Below are 6,686 nucleotides of genomic sequence, written 5' to 3'. Positions count from 1 at the left end.
TCCAGCATAAGAACCTTATCTCATCTGTGAAACATGGTGGTGGTAGTATCATGGTTTGGGCCTGTTTTGCTGCATCTGGGCCAGGATGGCTTGCCATCATTGATGGAACAATGAATTCTGAATTCTTAAGGAAAATGTCAGGACATCTGTCCATGAACTGAATCTCAAGAGAAGGTGGGTCATGCAGCAAGACAACGACCCTAAGCACACAAGTCGTTCTAGAAAGAATGGTTAAAGAAGAATAAAGTTAATGTTTTGGAATGGCCAAGTCAAAGTCCTGACCTTAATCCAATCGAAATGTTGTGGAAGGACCTGAAGCGAGCAGTTAATGTGAGGAAACCCACCAACATCCCAGAGTTGAAGCTGTTCTGTACGGAGGAATGGGCTAAAATTCCTCCAAGCCGGTGTGCTTGACTGATCAACAGTTACCGGAAACGTTTAGTTGCAGTTATTGCTGCAAAGGGCCCCCCCACCAGATACTGAAAGCAAAGGTTCACATACTTTTGCCACTCACAAATATGTTATATTGGATCATTTTCCTCAATAAATAAATGACCAAGTATAATATTGTTGTCTTATTTGTTTAACTGGGTTCTCTTTATCTACTTTTATGTTTTAGGTCATATTTATGCAGAAATATAGAAAATTCTAAAGGGTTCACAAACTTTCAAGCACCACTGTATTTAACTTATATATTTATTTTTGTTAACACAATCAATACATATCTAATCAAATAACTCAAATTATCAAATTGCATAAATAAATTTAAAAAAAGGACAAACAAGGCCATATTGTGCACGCTTTTTAATAACCAAACAACTGATACTGATACATCTCCCTCATTTGCTTTACTGGTAGATGGCCTAATCCATTATAGGCTGAATTTGTAAGTATTAGGGCAAAACTTTACTCTGCTTAAGTCCTACACTACAATAAAAACAGCATCAGGATGTGAGTTTTCAAGACCAGTAATGGTTTCGTACAAAAAGTCCAATGCACAGGTTTTGTCTGTCTGGGGTGGGACATAAGTCATAGTTAGAATAACTGAGCTAAACTTGTGAGATAAGAAAAAAGCTCCACCTTTACCTATACGAGTATGTTGTTCTGTCCTGGTGATTAATAGTGAAACCAGGCGGTGTCACTCCATTGTTTGGAACAATAATGTAAATTCATGTTTCTGTAAAAGCTAGCACACAACAGTTCCAACAACAAATGTTGCATTATAACATTTAATACACTTTTTCTTTCTTTCTTTTTTTTTTTTTTTTTTTTACAAAGGGTAAAATTTACTGAGGTCTAAATGCATCTTTACATTGTCTCTGTATCTTCTCTATCAGTCATGGCCTCCTCCAGCAGTTTCCTGTCTGAAGATGAGCTCCAGTGCTCCATCTGTCTGGATGTGTTCACTGATCCAGTCTCTACTCCATGTGGACACAACTTCTGCATGACGTGTCTTAAAAAATTTTGGGACACCAGTTCACACTGTCAGTGTCCAGCATGTATAACAAATTTCCCCAGAAGACCTGAACTACGAATAAATACCTTCATATCTGGACTGGCTGCGTCATTCAAGAAGTCAGTTCAGGTGAAATCAATCAGCTCTGCAGAAAAAAACCCAACAAATCTGGTGTACTGTTAGGTCTGCATTGAGAAGAAATGTGAAGCTCTGAAGTCCTGTCTGATCTGTTTGGCCTCTTACTGTAAGAATCACCTGGAACCTCATCAGAGAGTTTCTTCTTTTAAAAGCCACAAACTAATAGATCCTGTGGAGAACCTGAAGGATTACATCTGCCAAAAACATGAGAAACCTCTGGAGATGTTCTGTAGAGACGACCAGATGTGTGTGTGTCAGGTCTGCAGTGTTGATGACCACAGGTACCACAACACAGTTCCTATAGAGGAGGAGAGTGCAGAGAGGAAGGTGAGAGACATGTAGAGAGACATAATTAAATAATATATATCACACATGAAAAATAAACGAGTGATTCTCTTATACTTTTCTCTTTTAGGCTGAGTTGGGTGAAACACAAGCAGAAGTTCAACTCTTGATTAAAGACCAAATAAAGAAGATTGAAGAAATCAAACACTCTGTAGTAGTCAGTAGAGTAAGTATTAAAGTAATAATAATGTAAACATTACTTTTTAAATATGATATAGATTATCTGCCATTGTTCTTCTTTGTGACCTAATTCTTGAAAAACATCTTTGTCCCAAGACTACTCATGCAGCAACTTGGATTAGTAATTTGTTTGTGTAAAAATTTCTATAAAATCATTTTACTTTGTGTTCCTTTTTAGTAATTGATTGACTATAACCGACAAATAGCTGACATCTCTTTGCCTAAATAATTATGGCTAGTTTGGCAGCACCTATTACAAAATATGAGAGAGACTATCTTTGCTAAGGTTAAAAATGTCACCTTAAACTTATAGGTAATTAGTCCAGATATTTAATGGCTATACAAGAATAAAAATAAAGAGGAAAATGTTGTCATGAATCTGATAAAACATAAGTCTAGCAAGCTCTACATCCTCATGAGCAGCTACTATTAAGTCAACACCTTAAAGCCAGGCTAAATTATGTTGTTTAATACTTAGGCAATAAAAACATAGACTGGAATATTGTGAGCAGACAAAACTAACACGACAATCACAACAAAAAAACCTAATGCCAGTATGGCACTGGTAGTATTTTGCTCTTGCTGTGTATTTTCTTTCCTGCTACAGAAACTGGTGCATTGAAGAAAGTGGATGAATTATTAAACAAGAATTCAGAATTCAGAATTAAATTGGGTTTTCTGGCAGGACATCTACCCAAAACTACCCAAATCTACCCAAAAACTGCTCGTTTTCTCGTTTTTCAGTTTTAGTTTTTGAAGTGAAAAACGAATGATCAAAGGTACATGGACCGTTATCATACTGAAAACCTCCACTCTCACCTTCTGATCACCTTCTAATTAAAAATACTGTCTTATTCGACTAACACTTTGATTTACTGAGAAAAAATATATTTTGCATGCCTGACTTAATGTTGCCTAAGACTTAAATGACTTTTAAAAATATAATTCTGTTTCCTACTATTATGCTGTGTTTTAGAGAAACACAGAGAAGGAGAAAGCTGACAGCATGGAGATCTTCAGAGCTCTGATAGGCAGCATTGAGAGAAACCAGGCTGAGCTGCTGAAGGTGATGGAAGAAAAACAGAGAGCAGCAGAGCGTCAGGCTTTAGAGTTCATTAAAGATCTGGAGCAGGAAATCACTGAGCTAAAGAGGAGAAACACTGAGCTGGAGCAGATCTCCAACACTGAGGATCATCTCCACCTCCTACAGGTCAGAGTCCCTCTGTCTCAATAACAGTGCAGCATATGACAGGACAGCACTGGTCATGCTGAGGGATTTCTCCTCTCTCCTGCTGTACTGTAGATTTACCCGTCCCTGTGCAGACCTCCACCCACCAACAACTGGACTGATGTCAGTATTCAGCCTCATCTGGATGTGGAGACTCTGAGGAGAGCTCTGTCTCAGCTTCAGGAAAGTGTTGATGAAGAAATGAAGAAGGTTGTCAGTATGGGTAAGTGATTATTATCTGTAAGATTTTGTGAGTCTGAACAGAGGAATTGCTTGTAACTCACTTGCGCACCATTCTCCACAAGGGGGAGCTGTTGGCACTCTCATCCTTTTCAGAGTTCAAAGACATTGATGCTCTGAAACTGTAGCAAACCACAGTGAGAGCCATTATCCACAAATGGAGAGAACTTGGAACAGTGGTTAAACCTTGCACGAGTGGCCGGCCTACCAAAATTCACCAAGAATGCATAAACAACTCCTCCAGGGGCTCACAAAAGAACCCAGACAAACATCTAAGGAACTGCAGACCTTACTCAACTGAGTTAGGGCCAATGTACACAATTTCTCTATAGGAAAGATCCTCTGCAAAAATGGTGTCCATGAGAAAGTTGCAAGGCACCAACCACTGCTGACCAAAAAGAGCACAGAGGCTTGTCTCACATTTAACAAAAAAACATCTAGAAAGCTAACAACACAATCCAACATAAGAACATCGTAACAACAGTTTAACATGGTGGTGTTGATGTGATGGTCTGGAGCTGATTTGCTATAGCAGGACCTGAGTGACTCATAAATTATAGAACCATGAATACATTGTTTTGAATCACAGAAGCAAATCCAACTCTGAATGGTTCAAAATAATCTAATGAAGGTTTTATAGTGGCCAAGTCAAAGTCCTGACTTGAATCCCATTGAGATGCTGTAATAAGACCTTAAACATGCAGGTTATGCTGGAAATGTGGCCAAATTCAGATCAACAATTCTGCAAAGAGCAAAACTAAATTCCTTCACAGTGTCATAAAAGACTCCTCACAAAAAAGTTTGATTGCAGTTGTTACTGCCAAGGGTGGCACCACCAGTTTGATGGTGTTATTACTTTTTCACATAGGTGATATAGGTAAAAGCTGCAATTTGTGTTTCTCTATTTCATCTATATCTTAGATTAAAATAAGTTTCAAAATCTAAAACATTTAAATGTGACAAGTTAGCAAAACAATGTGAAGGGGGTAAATACTTTTTTTCACATTACTGTAGATCTATCTTCCTCTATTGAAGCTCTTATGAGTGTTGGTCACCACACTGTGTGTTGGCTATTGTTCATGTTCCAGCTTCATATTGTGCTTTATAATCATCACTTTAAAATAATCCAGTTTCTAACAGAAATGATTTCTAGCAGTAAATAATTTTGTTCTTTATTTTATTCCAACCAGAACTGAAGAGAATTCAACAATATGCAGGTTTGTGAGCTCTCACACATCACATAATGAAATCTAGATTTCTTCATTAATACACACTGTGTAATGATAAAATGGGTGTAAATTGTGTCTCTTTCTCACAATGGACGTGACTCTGGATTCTGATACAGCAAATTCTTACCTGATCCTGTCGGATGATGGAAAACAAGTTACATGTGGAGACACAGAACAGAATCTCCCTGATAATCCAGAGAGATTTGATTGCTGTGCTTATGTGCTGGGAAAGGAGGGATTCTCCTCAGGAAGATTTTATTATGAGGTTCAGGTTGAAGGGAAGACTGACTGGTATTTAGGAATGACCAGAGAATCCAGTAACCGGAAGGGGGAGATTACAGAAAGTCCCGAGGATGGGTATTGGTTTTTGTGTCTGGGAAATAAGACTGAATATAAGGCTCTGGATTCTTCCTCTGTTCCCCTCTTATTGAAACAGGCTCCTCAGAAGGTGGGGGTGTTTGTGGATTATGAGGAGGGTTTGGTCTCCCTCTATGATGTTGAGAATGAGTCTCATATCTACTCTTTCACTGGTCAGTTTTTCACTGAGAAAATCTATCCAGTATTCAGTCCCTGTCTCAGTGATGATGGTGAAAATTCAGCACCACTGATCATCTGCCCTGTTAGTCAGGTTCAATGCTAAGTAGTGAATGCAGTGCAATGTGCAACACTACTGCCTGATTTATATTCTTTTTCAGTTTTCTTCTTCTTTCTCATTTAACTAATGGATTTTTGTGTGTTACTGTCTCACAGTTTTTGACATATTAAACCAGCTTCAGAATGTTAGATCTGATTGTGATTTCAATTGGACGTTTGGTTTCCTCATAGCAGCTGTTTAATGTCAGATTTTTTTTTTTACCACAGCACTTACTTAGCAACACCATAGCAACCTTCTAAATACACATTAGCAAGTACCAGAAATAATCTTGACCACCTAGCAACACTTCTCCAACCACCTGGAACAAGTAGCAAGTATCTAACAAAACCCTACCAACTATTGGTAATACAATAAACACCGCCTAACAACACCCAAGGATCCATATGAAATTCCTAAACAACAACTACCAACAATTAGCAACCATGTAAAATACCTAATATAAACACCTAAACCAGTCACTTAGAAACACCACAGTAAGCACCCTAAAAACCATTTACTGAAACACTAGAGCAATGTAGCAACACCACAGCAACAACATGTGATACCATAACAATCTTCTAGCTACCATTAGAGCAATGACCTGAAACACCAAAGCAACCAGCTAGCAACTGACTGGAATACCACAGCAATAACCTTTAAACATTGTAGCAACTACATAGCAATCTGTTTGCAACCTGCTTGGAGCCAATAAAAATACCTTTTAAAAATGTGATTAATGATTTAGAACAGCTGTTCATGTTATTACACAGAGGTGGTTTTATGTTTTAAATTGTTTGCATTTTGTGAACCTTCTGCATTCAAGTCTTTATGCAGGCATTCGATTTATATTGTCTATATATATATATTATTTTTAATCTAATAAATAAATTAAATAAATAGTATATTATTAAACACGGTTAAATGACTGCTGTTTTCAGAGAGTGCATTTGCATGATCTCATTATTAGATTTTAAGAAATCTGATAAAGCCAGATAGATTTTAGCCAAATCAGTGGTTTATTTGATACATATGTACAGTGTAGAGATGCATGAGTACCGATACTGGTATCGGGTATTTGCCCGATACCGCGCTCATTAACTTGCAAACGAGGCTCCGATACTAAACATCCGATACCGTGTACCTAGTGCACGTTGCTGCATTATGCCTAGTTCACACTACATGACTTTCTGATTTGCTGGGTTGCTGTACAGTTCACACTATACGACTGAATCTTTT

At 37.8% G+C, this 6,686-nt stretch overlaps 1 pseudogene; it reads left to right on the top strand.

Annotated features, from left to right (window-relative positions):
- The first annotated feature begins 1,339 nt into the window (after window positions 1-1,339).
- LOC134312009 (E3 ubiquitin-protein ligase TRIM39-like) lies at window positions 1,340-5,456 on the top strand (annotated as a pseudogene).
- The last annotated feature ends 1,230 nt before the right edge of the window (window positions 5,457-6,686 follow it).

Source organism: Trichomycterus rosablanca, chromosome 4 (genome assembly GCF_030014385.1).
Source record: "Trichomycterus rosablanca isolate fTriRos1 chromosome 4, fTriRos1.hap1, whole genome shotgun sequence".
NCBI classification, from domain to species: Eukaryota; Metazoa; Chordata; class Actinopteri; order Siluriformes; family Trichomycteridae; genus Trichomycterus; species Trichomycterus rosablanca.
Note: the sequence above shows the minus strand (reverse complement) of the source record. Positions and strands in the feature narration are given on the sequence as shown.